Raw genomic sequence first — 18,977 nt, forward strand, 5'->3', positions numbered from 1 at the left:
CCACACATCGGTTTGCTCCATTGTAGGTGATTTGTATGTTCATAATAGATTACGGTTTGGTGATTAGAAATCGATGTGCAGTAGTTTTGATTACATCGGTTTTGAGTTACAATTCGATATATTGATAATCATAGGACATCGATTTCATTTTTGATACTGATTTCTAATCTCTCAACTGACTTCGTTTTCCTTGGCATTACTGTTTTATTATGCTTTAATATACTTCACTTCATTTTGACAAGCATGATGTGAAAAGTTTGCATTTAGCTATTGCTGGGAAAAAAAGTGCATTTCTCATCATCCAAAATTAGGGGCTTTCCATTAATTTTCTTTCCAAATTCATGATTCAACATAATTCAGAAAATAAACCCCTAAACTTACAAAAGCTAGCTTGGAAACATATGAGCAACAATGTACAAAAGTTCCACACCAAGGTTTGCTTCAAAGCCAAAACTAGCTAGCCTTACTCAAAAAACATCTTGGCAGTCACAGTCCTACATCAAACTCTGTATATAATCAGCCACTTCAATGCACACCTCGTCAATTTGATTTTGGCTATATGATTTCCGCGTCTTTACCGCCCACTAGAAATATATAAACATGCAACACATAAGGCACAGTGATTGGGTAAACAAGCTAATGAAGATAATTAGTGTGGAAACCCTATGGACTATCTATAGAGGCCAACACTGGCAATATAAAGACTTGGAAGTAACTGGAACGTAAAACAGAAACAGAAACAAAATAATACCTTTTTTCAAATGCTTCTATAACATCAGAGACAGATTGGAGATTCTCCAAGGGTTCCCATGTATTAGCTATCTCTGGCCAGCCACGCCCGCACAAGCACAACACCAACAGGTTGATTCTTCGGATATTACTCTGACTCCTTTGTTAACTAATGTTGCTTCCACCTGATCAGCAGACTGACAGCTAGTTGACTCTAACGTTCTGCATACAAATTGCAGAAACAAGGTCATGTGTCACTTATCTGCAGCATACATCAAAATCCTACAAATGTAGATATTATTGATGAGCATCTGAACACAATCTAGACTGAAATCTGTCCAGCAACACTTGATAAAATAAGTACTCAAATAATCTGAAAATCATGTAGAATTTCCAATAAAAGGATCACATATAAACCTGGATAACAGGTGTTCAGCTTCCAACTCCGTCATAAATGCACTAATAAGTGCAAAGTTTGAAACTTTGATCTGTCAAGTTCAAGCAAAATAAACATTTACAAACCCTCAGACAAATATCAAGCAAAACCAAAAAAGAAAAAAGAGGCATTCAAAGCATAGCATAGCAGCACTGAGAACCATTGCTAAAGGCAAAAGCCTTATTATCATATACTTTAAATCTATCCCACTGACACGAGTGGCATTGTATAACATCCCTAATAGAAATGCATTTATAATACTATATGTTAGGTTACAACTGAATATACAGACACTATATAATGACAGGTGCGAGAACAGCAATGGAATCTTGTTCTTATGAATTGAAATCTAAGTTTCTGGATTTAATCAAGCAGATATTTGCCAACGTTTATTTCAAAGGAACAACACCTGCAAGGCTTTCTCTCAACAATATGATAGAGACGGCCAGGTGCATACAGCCTCCTTGGATCTTTAAGCATCTTCTTATCAGGTATACATGTGTCCCGCATACATCTTAGGCATAGTAGACACGGCAAACTGTAAAATAAATCCAACTTTCATAATACAGTGAAAATCTAGATACGTAAGGGCAGAAAAATGATGTCATCACTTAATTAAGTCTTGTTATACTAGTCTGCCCACTCCTAAAATTAAAGTCTCCATTAACCCCTTTCTCAGATTGAACAGTTTGATGGTGCAGTGACTAGTGATATATATTAGCAACACAAAATGATATTGTAAAGGGCATTTTAATTAGTTTCTATCTTGTTCTGCACTCTAGTATTATCTTTACTATCCATCAGCTCAAAGAAACAGTTGAAGACAGAGTATATATATATATATATATATATATATATATATATATATATATATATATATATATATATATATATATATATAGAGAGAGAGAGAGAGAGAGAGAGAGAGAGAGTATCAGGGAGATAAACTGAATAAAACAACTATGGAAATTCATTATATAGAAAAGAAATAATGATGATCCTCTGAAAACTTAATAATACGACAACATATTTTGATTGTTTTAGATGCATGCAAGTAACTTGGCTATAAAAGTATAAAAATTAGAAACGATCAAATTCTACAAGAAAGATATGCAGTACGTATTCTATTCTAAGGAAAAACATAAAGATACCAACCTTGCTCCTTTTGATCCGCTTGCATAGATCGCACAACAGTGCCAATAATTCTTTTAAAGAAAATTCTAGCCTTTAATTTCTGCAACATATAAATTTAATGAGGCAAAACCAGGACTTGGGGTTTATAAACAATGCTAGTGACTAGAAAGTTATAGCATATACTAGTAGAAATTGAACCAAGGGACACAAGTACTAGAACTGTTGAACCAGAGGATAAAACATCCAGTCATAAACAAACAGTCCAATTAGTCTATGATTCGTGGTGCCTGAATACAAATCCTGACCAGAAGTGAATGCCAGAAAAAAAAAAACGATCGGAGTATCTAAAAATTCTTTCTATAAATTCATTACCATGATTTGTAAAATACAAGAACAGAAACTGAATAGCTAAAAATGAGTATCATACAACTAACATACCAATCTTCTCTGCTTGCCGCCACCATTTGACGCAAGTAGTCCGTCCACATGAGGATGATTATATGATCATTTCTGTCTCATTGTTTTGTATCTCACCTTTGTTTCTGTAGTTAATCAATGAATGATACATGAGCTACTTTAAAGCCAAATACCAACACTAAGGATTGAAACAAATTGGGAGGTGGCTAATAAACCCTCTGTCTATACAACACATGGATGAGATAAATAGATAAATTAAGTCTTTTGCCTTTTTTGCTTATGGTTGTCACTGCCATCTTTTCTTTCCCATCTTCCTTTCTTGGGTCCCTAGCATTAGATTATAACAAATCAATTAGCAACTTCTGGTCTCTGCCTACCAACATGAAGTATAATCATGAAGAAATAAGTACAAAAAGGAAGCTAAAGTATACCTGAGCACTGAGAGACTTAAGGCGGTCCTTATCTTTCTTGAATCCACGGCAACCAGGGTTGTTGTTACCCATTGCAGCTCTCGCAAGCTTAACTCTCTTGTTGGCTTCTTTAGTTGTTGCATCCAACAGATAATCAGCCACAACTCGCAGGTGAGGAGTAGGGGGCTTCTTGCTCAGAACCTTGTCACTTTTTAGAGGTGAGAATTTCATTCCTCAAATCCTGAGCTCGGGATTCTCTCACGGCAAGTTTTGTCACACTCTTTGAGACATCCTGCATAATTCACATTTTAGCATTAATGACCGTCCACCCTATCTTTCTATCATCCAATGCAATGTCAGAATTAGGAATCACAAGAGTGCAACTTAAACAAGGTGATTAAGACAATTAAAAAATAGTACAGGGGTTCAGAGCCAGCAGAAAATCCCAACTTCCGGACACCCAAATACACCCAGTCACCAGATCTCAAACAAAACACCTAAAACCCATCAACCCAACTATAAATCCATCCTTCACTCACTACCCAAAACCTAATTAAGCAAAATTCCATCAATTTTCTTCAACAATATTCCAAATAAACCAACAAAAACACATCAAAATCGCACCTTGATGAGGATTGTGTCGCCCCTAAAGAGCTAGCTAGAGCTTCTCCATGGTCTCAGGGTGGACAGTGACGACGGAGTTGTCATCGTTGATGGCTTCATCGACGACAAGGAGATTTACTGCCTTCTTCTGTTCGAGAATCGCAGTGCTGAAATCCCTCTTGGTCCCCATATTGCAACAATTTTAAAAGCAATCGCATCATAAATCAAAATCCCTAAAAAATAAAAATTTCAGAAAACCAAAAAAGTTAGGTCAAAATCGAAAAGAAGAGGAATTGGATCTGAGGGATATGAAAAGTAGAAAACTGGATTGAAGCAACAATAAATATAAAACAAATCCAAATTCAAAATTCAAATAGGAATGAGGCAAATTGACTCACACTGGCTTTTGGGAGGAGGAGCAATGATGGGCTTCTTCGCTTGGGCAACCTGGAAAGTCGGAAACAAAGTTAGAAAAGAGAGATTTGCCAATCGGAAAGAAATTACCAAATCACGGGAAGAGTTGAATAGGGTTTCGGGCGGAAGCAAAATCAACTTGAATCCCTCAACTAGAAGAAATCAAATTCGAAACCGGACCTGTTTAACAGCGGGCTCACCGGAGCAGTGTCATATTAGAAGAGAGACAAAATCAGTAATGGTGGTGGAGAGAAGAGAGAGAACATACGCTGGTGGTGGTCGGAGAAAAGGCTTGAGGTGGCTTTGGTCGGAGAATGAGCTCGAGGTCAGGACGAAGAACGAGCTCCAGGCTCTGAGCTGAGGTCGGGGCCCCGGGTCAGGTCGGAGAAGGAGCTGTGGTCGGGGGCGCGGGTCAGGTTAATTGGAGAAGGAGCTGAGGTCGGGAACGCGAAGAAGGAGGCAGTGAGAGTTTATCAATTAGGGTTCGAAAGTTTCAGACAAAATGACTAAGTGTTGGAGGAATTAAAATTTTGGACCCCGCGTTTCTCAAACTTTTTAACTTAGTCCCTCCGTGTTTTTTTCAAAATTTTTGAACGAAAGTTTACACATCGGTTAATTTAACGACCGATGTTTATAACCACAATAGAAATCGATATTTCATAAGCCGATGTTTATATGTTTTTTTTACATCGCGGGCAATTCCGACCGATTTAATAGTGGTGATGTAAATGAACAGATTTCTAGTAGTGGGATCACAAGGCTAACTATAACCGAAAATCCCTTCCAACCGCGAGATGATGATCTTCTTATAATTGGCAATTCTTCTGCCAAGTTCCCGCCTCCTATGTTAACCATGCTCTCATCTGCTACTCTGGGGCTTTTCCTCATGTTTTGGAGATTTTGCCTTATTGCATGTGGCTAGCATATGCCACATCTTTGTTCGACCGAGGACCAGATGGAGCTGTCTTGCCTGAATAAATGGAAAACTGATCAATCAATGGGTTTTGGTTTTGGAAGGGGAAGAAGTTAAAAGATTTGGAACTAGCTAGTTAGGCCAACTATTCTATGTGGCTTTCGATAATGGCATATGCTGGTGGTGGTGGACCAGCTAGTGAAGGTGTTTATCACAATGGTTTATGAGTGCCTTTTAAAGACCTCCAGTTCACTACTTATATACAAACTTATGTGGTGTGTGGGGTAATATCAATGCCAACATTCCAACAAATTAATCTGCCTAAATTAAATTTCAATCAAAAAGTATACACAAATATTTTAAGCCATACAGGTCCGATCCTGTTGTGGGTTGAACTAGTACGACATAAATTTAGCATATAACATAAAAGTTATACTTTTGTTGTGAACACACCTTTACAGTTGTAATGTACAAGCACTAAGAGGGACATATGTATCTTATGTAATTATGTATGAAACTCAATTAGTCGGCAGAAGAGAGAAAAAAAAAAAGGCAAGTAGCAGATAGTATCAAATCAGACAATGGAAGACCAATCATTTTTATGATGGAGAGAATTTCAAGTTTTTCAACCTTTTGATAACTACTTAACTTGACCTATAAATATTATTTCTGGGATTCTTATAGCAAAAAATTATCACAATCGATGATGTATAATTGAGGAAGTCATCTCCTAGCTATCAGCTCAGGGTCCCAGATTTGGACAGTGTTGGAGAATCAAATACTACAAATTCTATAGTGTGATCAAAATTTTATTAAAGATATCAAAACTGAAAAATTACAACTCTGCCTGAACTAGTGTAAAAATTTGAAACCCCCGATTTTGACTCATTGTCAGAGTTTGACAGATAATAGACTTAAAACAGTTGAAATTGCTCATTTAAGTGACCTGATTGAGATTTCCAATAATAATTCCTTATGCTTTTTCGGACACTCTGCATAAATATTAATTTGAGTGTGTTTTATTGTCACATCTATTTTTACTACTTTTAAGGCAATTGTATGCATGTCATACGTTAACACATTGTAGAATTTTTCAAGTAAATGTATGTTTTTTTATTTTCTTAACTTTACCCCCTTTTTTCTTTACTCTTTCACATCCTTCGAAGAAATAATTTTTTCTCTTTTATCGATCATGAAACCCCATCTTATCCTCCACCATAGATATCAATGAGATGAGCATTAATAGTGTCATCGCTCTTGATCTGCCATTTACTTGTCTTTAATTAATTAAGCTGCCCATAGTTTAGTTCTAGGTACCTCCATGAAGATTCAAAACCAGGGACTTCCGCATTAATAAAGAAATTAAAAAATGAATAAAGTGGAAGAAACTGAAAAGTAATAAATTAGGTCCAAACTGAAGGAAAAAAAAGTGATAGACATTAAGTCAAGTCCATGAACCTGGATGAGGCTGGTGTGGTGCTTTCAAGTTTAAAATATCAAAGATGATGTCCTCTTTTTCTCTCCTTCGAGTTATTCTAGGGTTTCTTGCTGTGGTGACTCATGGCGGCTCTGAAATTTCGACCAGCATGGGCGGACATCCCTTCCCTTCTGGTTGCATTGACGATGGCGGCGTAGGAGCAATCCCTCACCTTCTCGTCTCGACTCTCGCAAGGGAGATCTCTCGACGGCAATTAACTTTAGTTGATGGTGGTCTTGTACCTTGGAATCGGAAGGGCGAGGGTGCTCTCCCTTCTACTCCTCTTCTTGGCGGCGACTGGTATGGCAGCGCTGATGGTGATGATGGTCGTTCTTGTGTCTTAGGGTCAAGATTCGAGGTGTGGAGCTGGGTTGTGGAGGGAGGCTCTTCTATTGGAGGCGGTGGTGCATCCAGACCGGGCTTCCTTCTCCATGATGTCGCTGTGGTGGGTGACCATTTCCTGAGGAAGACGATGGAGCTACATCCATGGATGAATGGGCGTCGGCGCTGGGTTTTGGTCTTTCGATCGGTGGTCAAGGTCTGGTCCCTTCCGGAGGCTATGATGGCTTTGCTCTGATACGGTCTTGTACTTCTCCGTACAAGGACCATGGTGGCTATGGTGTTCTCGCTGGCGGCGGCCTTGCTGGCTACAGCGACGGTGGTGGGATGGAGGCCACTAGAAGGATTCTTGGTGGCTTTGGGCTTTTGCTAGGGTTTCTCGTAATTGGGCCGGTTGGGTTAGCATGGGCTGGATTAACTTGGGCTCATAGCATGTTTAGGTTTATTGTTTTTATTTTAGCTTTGGGTTATTATCATTTTTCACGAAATGATGATGGCCCTATTATCTTCTTTATTTGAGTGGGGAAGATCGACAAGTAACAAGTAGCCTCGTAGGTAGTTTATTGATTTCGGGGTTACTTTGTTTTCTTGTTTTTGCGCTTAATAAAAAAAAGGTGGGTGTGCTAGGGGTATGTTATATAGTATGCTCGTGTGAGGGGTGTGCTAGAGTTGTGTGCTCTATGTAATGACTTCTACTGACTGCCCTCTGGGCAAGTCATTATTGTACTGCTTGCTGAAATGCTGAATGAGATTGACCTTTTCACCTCAAAAAAAAAAAGTCCATGAACCTGCATAACTAGTCAAATTTACAATTATATAACCTACCGGATAACTAGAGACCCTCTTTGTTCTTTCGGTATCTTGGTCCTGCTCAAGCTTTCGCATCAAAGCATTTATAGTATCCGGTGACATTCCAACCGAGTACACAGACAAGGTTGCAGTCTCAGGCCTAGTTATTAGGTCGACATGTAGTTCTTATTGACTTGTTAGAGAATGGAATGGCACATCGAAAATTTAAGAGAAAATTTTACAAACAGTATCCCAAATAAAAGTCTGTTCATTACTTATTTGGTACATCACATTTGAAAACTATCACATTGGTACCTCAACATTTAAACATGATACTATTGTCAAACCTTCTTAATAACAATGTCAAGTCTATTGCCACGTAAACTATTTCATGAGTAATTTCGTCTTTTCAGTTTCTCTATTTTTTTTTTCCTTTTCTTTCCCTTTTAATCACAAAATTCTCTCTCTACTGGATTGAATAGAGTTCAAGTTTGAGTCTTCTCTCACACAGTGCGAGGGGGGAGAGAGAGAGAGAGAGAGAGAGAGAGAGAGAGAGAGAGCTAGTTCTTATCTTAAGGCCTTATTTAGATCACGTCTTTTCTACACTCGTAATCTTAAGTTATGTGAAGTTTTGAGCTTTTTTTGTTTGCCCACCTGCTATTGGCTTATCTGATTGCACTATGCCAAAAAAGCTATCAGACAACAGAGTTCAGACGACAGAATAGTCATTTTCTGTCGTCTGAGTGTTTCAGACTAAACTCAGACGACACATAAATTAAATGTGTTGTCTGAATACAATGAGAAACCATGCTTGTTTCATTTTGAAGATATGGTCAGACTCAAACGACACTTAAATGTCGTCTGAAAAGATGAAAATTTTCTTTGCAGAAAGTTTAGATTTCCCTCCAACAAGATTAAAGATTTTCCCTCCCAAATGCCCAAACCCTATCGGTGACTAGTGAATGTAAAACTATTCAGACAACAGAGATAAGAAATTCTGTTGTTTGAAGAAGGTGAGTTTGACTTTTTTTATTTGAAGTCTCTTTTGACATAACACAAAACCTAGCTTCGTGTTTTTCATTCCCACAAACATTACCTCTGTCTAAAACTCTCTTACCAACCAGAAACTCGGTACCTCATAGCATCTGGAGGAAAACTTAGCCATCTATACCTCTCAAAAATCGGCCATCTCTCAAATCTTATCTCTCCTTACCCAAAACTAATCTCTCCTTCAACCCCGACATCCTTACTGTTTGCATTCAAGTCCGGCTTAATGGAGTTCTCCACCAGCGACTCAAGAGATTAGAAGAAGCTGGACTATTCTATTTTCGATTGGGTTATTGGTAAGAATTTTGCTTCATTTAGTTTAGGGGTTTCGATTGGGTTCAGTGTTCCATTTTAGGGTTTTTCTGGAAATTGGTTTGGGGTTTTTCATCGCAAATTCATTGTAGTTGTTAGGTCTTTGTTCGATTGAGTTTCGATTTTGCTTCATTTAGTTTACGGTCAATATTCAAAACGAGGAATAAAGAGACTTCGTCTCTCATTCTTTAAACGGAAAGTCTGATACCCAGTCATCTCTCAATCCCCTTGATTCAAAACTAAAAATCCGACCTCTCACAATCCTTTCTAAAACCCAGTCCTCTCTCACCCAGATTTCTCTCCTAATCTCCTTGACAAATCGATGATCGACGACGGTTGCATGACGGGCAGCGACACATCTCTTCTCTCGGTCTCTCCTCGAATGACGGTCTTCATCTCTCTCTCCACATCACTCGATATCTCAGTCTTTAATTCAAAATTTTGATCAGTTTACTAGGTGGGTTTTGATTACTAGGATTGGTTTTGATTGATTGCTCTGAATCTGGAACTGATTAAACCCAGTTCTTGGCTTATTCTATTGTTCTGTTTATAAATATGATTATATGAATTATGAGAAGTGATGTTATTTTGTTAATCTGTTATTCTCAAAGGGAAGTGATGTTATTACAGAAGCCAGGCAGGGAGTGTTATTCTGTTTTGAACTTTTGATGGGCTTTGAATTGAATCAATCGATTACTCTTGTTGGTTTTCCAGTCCATTATCCACTTAGTCATTAATTCTTCTTCCTTGCTTCTACGTTGTGAGTCCTGAAATAGTTTTCATGTTGTAATTGCAGGAAACAAAGGAAATGCAGTTTTGGAGAAGGAAAACCTAGAAGCGAGGGATTTAGCCACAAGGGAGGTAAGGGTGATGTGCTTCATTATGTTTCCTATTGTTTGGAATAACTGAATTGGTATTCTGTCATATTCTTCAATCGTGCTTCTTCTAGTCACTTTGCTATTATCATTCAATTTGGAGAACTTGCTTGTTTACTGACTTATTTCTTTAGCTTCTTTAAATCTTATATCTGTTAGAATGCCAACACATGTTAATGTGTTAGTTGTTTTGCATTGCGTCATATCTGAAATACATGTGCAATATATATGTGCCGAAACATTGAAGGTATTACACTCAATTTGTTTATATGGTGTGAAACCAAGTATTGTGAGTATGATCATAGTGTTTATTTGATTTGTTTGTGCCACTTGATTGATCTTTTTGATGTGGGTGTCAGTGTTTGGATTGAAAGACCAGTAATATTCATAGGATCAGAAATTTTGTGTGATTGTCAAGGAAAGTAATGCGACTATAACTTCAATGGGATAGAGGAAAGGTGAATGAGGAAAATGGTGAATAACAGTGCAAGAAAATAAATTAAGCATTCCATGCTTGGTACCTTCATATATTCAGCACAAGTAACAAGCAACAAGAAATCTCATCACTTTTGTTCTTGCTTTTTCCATTTTTTGCTGATACTCAGTAATCCAGGGTTTTTCCACCTATACTGATTTGAAGTGCAATTTTGTTTTCATTCAAGACCTTGGTTCACAAAAAAAAAAAAAAACCTTTACTTTACTAAGATCTTTGTTATTTGTGACTATATAGATTAGATTGCAGCAGAAAATAATTAGAATGCCACAAAAAGAGCTAATCAATTGATACTCCTCGAGCATAGCTTAAAGTATTGGGTGCATTTTAGTTTAGTTTTGTGTATGATCAGCATGATGCCACTGCAAGTAAGGGTACGATCACATTTGAATTGTGTGTTTGCTTTTGTAAAAATTTTGGTACTACTAGATTTGTTATTCTCTATTGCACGTAACTTTTAATACCATTCTATCGTTGTCACTATACTGTGTAAAAGTATGATAGCTGAATTGGTTTCAAAGTATTATTTCTTTTATAACATATTCAGCACCTGTTTCCTCTTCCTTTTTTTTTATTTTTATTTTTTTTTTTTTTTTTTTTGCGTTCTCTAATAACTACTTACTTGCATTTTATTCATTATTGACAGGTGATACCCACAATGGCAATCGTTTGAATACGAGATATCCAGCCTTTACAGACTGACCTACAAATCAAAGGGCGAGTCTGCAGGGTGTGGAGAGTGAAGAAATACAGACCTGTTCCTAGAAACAATGGTCTTCAGTTTGTTTTAGTTAATGAAAAGGTAATAGCTACCATTCCCTTCACAATCTAATTATAGCAGCAACTCATTATCATACCTCAACAATTACCATCATTCAGCTAATAGATACTTTTTATGTCCCATTTCTCTTACACAGAACGAGGCAATCCAAGGATCTTTTCTAGAAGCATACTACACCACAATAAGGACTGGTATAATAATCTGAAGTTTACTTTATCTATTCGAAATGAGATGGTACTTACTGTTTCAATCGGTTTCTAATATAAATAAAACTATATGATTAATTTCTCGCGTGATTCTCAGGTCCGATTGCAGCTGTCTCCGAATATTGTCTGGGTTTTCTTTAAAGCTCTGATCTGTGGATGGAAGTTGAGGGTTTCGGGGTTGTGTGTTTTTGATTGTGTTGTTTTTTGGTCAAATTAAGTTTTGGGTATGGTTTGTTTCATGTTTGATTGTGTAGTTTTGATTTTTTTAAGTGATAAATTTATTGTGTGTATTTGCAGCTATAGTCAAAAGATTGAATCGGTTTTTGTCATCAGAACGAACGAACTTGGTAATTTTTTTTTTTTTTTAATTCATGTAGAAACTGGTTGTTTAAATAGAGGTAAAAGATTGGAATGATGCGGACATCATTCATATGGTTATGGAAAGGACCGATCAAATAAATAAAGCATGTTAAACATTAGAAATCAACTATATAATCTGTAAACTGAGGTTAGATGTGGTCTACATATAAGCCATAGTTCTTTGTGTTCTTCTCTGTGTCCATTAATTTTATATATGAGAGCTTTAGGTGATATGAGTTGATGTTTCTCTATAGATAGGTGCTGCTCAATTTTTGCAAATTTCATGTTTTAATCTCTATAATGATCTGTAATTGTCATTACATTGTACTTCTTCTGTGCAAATAGAAGTCCTAAATAACACTCTTTAAATCTTAGTAAATTATAGTGACAGTATTTATTAATCTCTTCTAAAGTATCTATTTGTATTATTGTAGCTGCATTTTGGTTCAAAGAAAAAAAAGATTTACATGCTGCTTTTCTATTATGAAATCTGATTTTTGATTTGGTAAAGCTGTAATATTTTTTCCAGATATAAGCTTAAGCTATTAGGGAATGACTCAACTATATTTAACCTTACAATATCATGCCATTTTTGTTTCAGGTATGTCAATGTTCCTCAAGAAATCAACAGGCTGAGGTGCAGGGTGAACTATCACGCTCTTAAATTTCTTCCCGAGATAGAGCAGATGGCTGATTTATTGGCATCAAGGATGAGAAACCGCACTGGAAGTTCCAATCCTTATATGTATGTACATTCTTACATTTTAGCTTCTTAAGGAATAAGAAATCAATGTTTCGACACTGTACTTTTTCTTTTTGAAACATGGTTAAAGAACGTAATGGCTTGGTATATTGGAAGGTGAATTTGGTGTATTGGTGATATATCATAATAGTATTAGAATGGTTCTACAAGCAAATGATTGTTAACTTTTCTTTAATTAAAGGTAATAACTTTTGCTCTTCCAAGTGATAGCTTTTCTCTGATGATTTTCATGTATAATGTGGATAATTGTTTGCTTTTCAAAGGTGTTACTCTGTTTTTAAACATTGATTTCATCTTTGTATCTTTTTTATTTGATTTTTATGTTTCCTTAATCTGAGTTTCAAGCTTTTGATTTTTTTTTTTTGGTTTTTTTTTTGCTTTTATGATCATACTGGTATGTGTTTTTCATAATGACATACATTTTTGATTCATGAACTGCTCTTTAGTATACTATAATGATGAAGTTTTAATTTTTTTTTTTTCTTTTCATTCATAAAACATGCAGTAGAGTTTGTTATTAGGTCTCTGGTTTCAGTCTCTACTTCTCACCATTTAACAAATCTATTAATCTCTTTATGTTCCATTATTGTTTTCCAAAGTATCCTATAAGTCTCTCTCTGACAGGTTATGGAGGTCATGAAGATATTGGAGATTGACCTTGAAAGTGGATGGATTTTGCCCAAGTTATTTCAGGTAATTGATAATAACTTTTACTTGGTCAAATTAAAAGCATGCCTCCAGAGTTTTTGTTGTATCTTTAGGATTATTTGTGATAAATAAAGACAGCAATGTATGAAGTGCTTAAAGCTGTTGACTATGAGTATGCATATAAACTTTGTTAATTTTCGCTTCTTTTACTTGCTACCTATTTACCAATTTCTTTCTCTCTCGATCTGTTGGTATCATATGCCAAAGCTATTCATGTGTTATTTGATGTGCAGATGTTTGAGTTCTGTACTTCTGTATATATGTTTTTTTTTTGGGTCCAGGGCATAAATGAAATAAATCTAAGAGAAGATTTGCATTTGTTTCTTTAAAGCGGTTTCCCTTAACATGATCTCTCCTTCAAAAGAGAAGAACAGAGTGAAACTAATCCATATTAATAGTCTGTGAACTCTATGTAGCATGTTTTAGTGAAATGATCAATTTTGATTAAACATTAAAACTAATATATACATTAATAGTCTCTTTGAATCTGCACTACCGGTCACAAATTTAGACCGACTGTTTCTGGTTACAAATTTAGACCGACTGTTTTTGTATCCAGAATTAATTAAAGTTATGGTTCATCTACTGTTTGTTCACTTTGAAGAATCAACTTTGTTTTAAAGTGACAGGCAAGCAGAAAAACATGGAACTACATCATCATCATCAGCACCATTGTCAGCTGCTAAAACACAAAAACAATTGAATTGAAATAGCTATGTTATAGCTTTTGCTAGACTAATCAATTTCGTGCAGCTGCAACTACAACTCCAATCGGAGCCGTCACTTTTTTTAACCAACACCAACATTTTACAAAGCTGCAACTGAAACAACCAACTGGAGTACTTTGTCTCCTTAAATACACTCCAGCAGCTCCTTTTGATAGATTAACCTATCTCTTATATCCTTTTTGTAAAGCTGCAACTAGAATAGCTAGCCTTTTTATGCAGCTAGCATGTTTGCATCATCTCCTTTCGAATAGACTGCAGCTAAAATCTAAGATGTATGAAAACTGTTTTCACTATTTGAATGAAATGTGATGATTTTCCTTTTGTATGTTATTTTTCTAATTTACTCACAAGAACAAATTCCGCAGCAAAGCGCGGGTAGTATTTCTAGTATATATATATAAATATCAACTCCTTCCAATTCTGATTACTGTTGTGAAACATATCCATTTACATTAACTTGTATTTTTTTTTTTTAATACTTGCAGTGGGAAAGGAAAGCAAATCACTTCTACACACAAAAAGACATTGATCAGGTCCGGGCCGAGTGGGCAAAGTATGTCAGCCAATTTCAACAAAGCTAGTGTGTCGAGAAGATTCTAATTTTGGACATGCATCATCTATAACCCATATTAACTAGTTATGCAGTTGGTCTAAGTATCTATTTTTGGCCTGCAAGTACAGTTTATGATCAGTAGTATGAGATATCAGTGTTTTTTGGGTTACATTTGTTGATCATGCCAACTGCTATGGGTTATTGAACTGATGTTTATTAAGTTTAGCTCCATGATGGATGTATGTATAGCTGCAGGAACAGATTGATCAAATATTGGTATTTTTGTGAATGAATTTCATATTTGATGAATGCATTGTGTTGTTCCCAGATTTACATGATTATGGCACAACAGGGATACGAGTATGACATCTGGAATAGAAAGCAACAACAAAATGATGTTGTTGGACGCGTCAAAGAACAACAGAAACAAGAAAAAATGTGTTCATATTTGGGCACTCAAACAACAGATAATTGTCGTCTTCATGTCAAAACAAAGACAGAGTTGAAAATGAAACAACATTTAACTGTCGCTCAAATTAGCTTCAAGCAACAAATAATTGTCCTGTCTGTGCTCTTCAACCTTCAGTTAATTGTTGTAGAGTATAAACCACAACAATAGATAAATGTAACCATAACAACTTTTAAACCACACTTAATTGTAATTCCAAGTTATATGCCACAACAGATAACTATTACTATAAGTTAATAAAAACCACAGACAACTGTTATTTATATTCCCTTTAAACGTCATTTAACTGTCATCTGTGACTAAACTCAAACGGTAAATAAATGTAGTATTAACTAAGTTCAATGTACACTTATCTGTGACTATAATGCATATAAAACAACATATAAATGTTATCGTAGGCGACTAAAGACGATAGATAATTGTATTCTAAACTGAATAAGAATGACAGTTAACTGTTATTGAACTGGAATAAAACAACACTTAACTGTTATTATAAGTCCATTCAGACCACAGAAATTCTAAGGAACTGTTATTTGTTTCTAGATCACACGACATTTATCTGTCGTTTGAATTCACTAACCTCATGTCTCGATTTCATCAGACAACAGAAGACCTAACAAATTTCTGTCGTCTGATAAATAAGACGACAGAGGAAATCTGTCGTCTGATTCCCCAAGAGACGGCACCGTACTAGACAACAGAAATTTTTTTAATCAGACGACAGATCTCCTCTGTCGTCTGATAGCTTTTTTGGCATAGTGTTGGTTCAAAAGGATCTTGCATTTAAGTTGTAAGATGAGATATATTATCCCACAATATCCCATTAATGTTTTAAAGTTATAATTAAAAATGTTTAGTGATGGAATTTGGAAGGTCCAAGTCAATGTTCATCCAATTCAAGTCAAGTGCCATACTGCCATTGTTTATATTAAGAATCAAATAAGATAACCTACGGCTTTGCCTACTAATCCGTAATTACGTACCTGAAGATACTCATCTGTCTTCACTATTTTCTTTTCAAGTTTTGGTATTGGACTAAATGCGCTAAGTAGGTCTAGATTAGTAGTAGTTGCATACTCATATTAGTTCCACTTTTGACCCATGTTCAATCAGTTCAACGCCTAGAAATTCTTCTTAACCACTTCAAACCGAGGAATTAAATACTGCATATTAATTCTTTCTCATATTGACGGTTAGGGATCATTGTTCAGGATCATAATGCCTCATTCATTTAGAAGATCTCCATATATCCATCATGTTAGTTCATATGACTAACTTTACCGTCGAGGGCTTGGCTAGTTTTGACCACTCTCATCGGTTGTCGATGTTCTCCCGGTCAGTTAATCCTAGTCAACCTTGGAAATCTAATGTTGGAAAACAATATTTTTAAATTGAAGTTGTTCAATTTTTCATCCCTAAATCTTCATGGTGGTGGTAGATCAAATTTTTCATAGTTTGACTGGAAGAACATCATTCTTGGGGGATTGTGTGGTTACTGTGGAGGCTATGAAGAGGTTAATTATGGGCCATGTTCAGGCTGCTAGTAAGCTAGCCACAGGGAGTATGTATAATTCTGTGGTTGATCGAACTTCAAATGATTTTTTGGGGTTGGTTGTCATCCTCATCGGACTCCAAGGATCGTTGAAGTTAATTGGATTCCTCCAATTATTGGCTGGGTGAAGATTAATACCGATGGTGCATGGCAACGTGTTTCTGGAAGAGCAGGCTACGGTGGAGTGTTTAGGGACTATCAGGGTTCTTTTATGGGTGCTTTTGCTTCTAATCTTGAGATTCCTAGTTTTGTCGATGCGGAGATCATGGCGGTTATTCAGGCAATTGAGCTTGTTTGGGTTAAGGAGTGAAAGCATATTTGGCTTGAAGTTGATTCAACTATGGTACTTAATTTCCTTCGTGCACCCCGGCCATCTTGTTCCATGGAGACTCCGTGTTGCTTGGGATCAATAATTGTTTGCACCGTATCTCGCAAATGCAGTTTAAATCTTCTCATATTTTCAGAGAGGGAAATCCAGTAGCAGATGCGCTTGCTAATGTTGGTTTGTCATCATCAGGTTTGGTTTGGTGGAATGATGCTCCTCTTTTTCTTCTGGATCTTTGTCGATGAGACTCACTTGGTCTTCCAAATTTCCAATTTATTTGAGTTGTAGTTTTTTTGTCTCTTTTATTCTGCTAGACTAGATGTTATAGTACCTCTTTAGTTCTTCTGTTTTTGGCTAGGGCCATGGGCATTGTCCTCCCTTCTTCTGTTTTTAATATCTATCTCTTTTAATAAATCAGGTTGGGAGGCTCTGCTCTCTCCAATCATATTTTAGCCAAAAAAAAAAAAATCATTAAAAAAAAAAACATCATTCTTGGGGGATCGTGGGCTTCCTTTGAACGCCTACCTTGGGCACCACGTAAGCTTTCTATATACGAGGTTGGATCCATCCCGCATAATTGAATTTTGTAGCCGTGTGGTGTTAAACAATAACTGCTTAACGATCAACAGTAACGAGACTTGATTACAAAAGCCTTAACAACAATGGTGAGATCCCTACGTTATAATAGACCGGAAAAGGAGAAGGGAGAACCCACTAAATATGATCAAATTAGAACAGATGGAAATAACTCCCAACGAGGGTAATGAAAAAAAAACTTTGTTACGACTACAAATGGTAAATAATAACAATTCAATCAAATCTCTGAATATCTTTTGATCTTCATCCTCCAAATCGTGATTTCGAGATACAGTTGAAATGCATTCGTATGTGAGCATTTTGTGATTTAAAGTAAGCCAACAGACCAACAAAAGGTGCATTGATGTATGTGGTTGGCTCCGATTGTCCAACATTATAACGAGAATCTTCGAACCTAGCTATCATCTTCAACTGGTCCTCCCACTATTGCACCTATTAGCAGGTTTTGATTCGGAGCTTTAGTTGCGAAAAAGGGATTTCCTTCATGGCAATGAATGTGTTAACGGTGCTTGTTAATCGAAGGCAGGACTGAACCGCGGTGATGAATTCTCTGTGGAAACTTTTTCCTATATCCCACCATGTACGACATGCCTAAAGGGTTGTTCCCCGAGAAACGTCGCTACCTAAATTATGTATGTTGTGTTTGACATAGCTCCTGTAGTAAGGTCTCTTTGTTGCCTTCTACAACCACGTAGCTCCCCAAACCAACTCATCCATGTATCCATTGTAGTCGCAATAAAACGGGCACGCTCCATTGGGAATGCTATTGTTATAAGATTCTCTATACTTGTCTGCAAACTCGAAAACCTCTATGGCTCGGTTAAGAAGCAAAGCCGAGTACCTGTTGTCCGAGCCTCTAAACACCATGGAAGAAGGTGCAAGGGCGGCTGCAGTTTCGGCCGAGACTTCAGAGCCTGGCTTTTGTTTTGTTACTATGTAGGACTTTCGAGGAGTGTCCATGTCTTCGGGTCTTTCCCAACAAGTGTAGTCGCCATTTGGGTTACCAACAACGCCTATCACGGAAACAGGAACGTTTGTGGATTTAAGAAAGTATCCGTCCCCCATTCCTTAGCATGCTGGAGTTCCAAACCTAAAGATTGCCAGAACTCCAACACGCTCCATGACCACATTGTTGTTGTGAAGGCCATGGGAAAGTTGAACTTCACATTGTTTCCGGCATCATAGTAACTCCCTGTGAGATCCCTATGAACTTGAAACCGTCACGCAGGGCAGAATTTTTCCTCCAAGTCACTCGTTGGGTAGGCAGTAACCTTCCGACCTCTGTCCTTCGGAAAACAAAATACTCTTCGACAAAGCATCCGCGTAGTTTTGCGAATGCCCTTCAGAGCTTGTGAATGTTGCCATTGCCAACATCCCTAGTGATGCTACTATCAACAAGCTTAATATACTCATCATGACGATCTAGCTTGCTCGAAGTAACTCTCAGGCTAGGTACAAGAAAGTTAGATCTAATCTCAACTATATAATTAGCCTAGGCTTCCTAGCTAGCTAAGTTACGGAAATAGCTAGTGTCTGATTAGCAGAAG

At 36.8% G+C, this 18,977-nt stretch overlaps 3 long non-coding RNA genes and 1 pseudogene across 3 annotated transcripts; 1 reads left to right on the forward strand and 3 right to left on the reverse strand.

The window, feature by feature from the left end:
• Positions 1-265: 265 nt before the first annotated feature.
• Positions 266-2,978, reverse strand: LOC133743811 (uncharacterized). Its single transcript, XR_009863280.1, has 6 exons — positions 2,738-2,978; positions 2,321-2,399; positions 1,575-1,703; positions 1,147-1,217; positions 752-951; positions 266-584 (listed from the first exon to the last, which is right to left on the reverse strand). It is a non-coding gene; the product is annotated as an uncharacterized LOC133743811 (long non-coding RNA).
• Positions 2,979-2,984: 6 nt separating this feature from the next.
• Positions 2,985-4,445, reverse strand: LOC133743816 (uncharacterized). The gene is made up of 5 exons (XR_009863282.1): positions 4,412-4,445; positions 4,128-4,323; positions 3,751-3,962; positions 3,148-3,418; positions 2,985-3,043 (listed from the first exon to the last, which is right to left on the reverse strand). It is a non-coding gene; the product is annotated as an uncharacterized LOC133743816 (long non-coding RNA).
• A 4,324-nt stretch (positions 4,446-8,769) lies between these two features.
• Positions 8,770-11,591, forward strand: LOC133712416 (uncharacterized). The gene is made up of 6 exons (XR_009847389.1): positions 8,770-9,004; positions 9,314-9,477; positions 9,817-9,881; positions 11,035-11,190; positions 11,306-11,360; positions 11,473-11,591. It is a non-coding gene; the product is annotated as an uncharacterized LOC133712416 (long non-coding RNA).
• Positions 11,592-18,021: 6,430 nt separating this feature from the next.
• On the reverse strand, positions 18,022-18,795 carry LOC133732221 (endoglucanase 1-like; annotated as a pseudogene).
• Between the last annotated feature and the right edge of the window lie 182 nt (positions 18,796-18,977).

The sequence above is a fragment of the Rosa rugosa genome, chromosome 1 (genome assembly GCF_958449725.1).
Source record: "Rosa rugosa chromosome 1, drRosRugo1.1, whole genome shotgun sequence".
Taxonomy (NCBI): Eukaryota; Viridiplantae; Streptophyta; class Magnoliopsida; order Rosales; family Rosaceae; genus Rosa; species Rosa rugosa.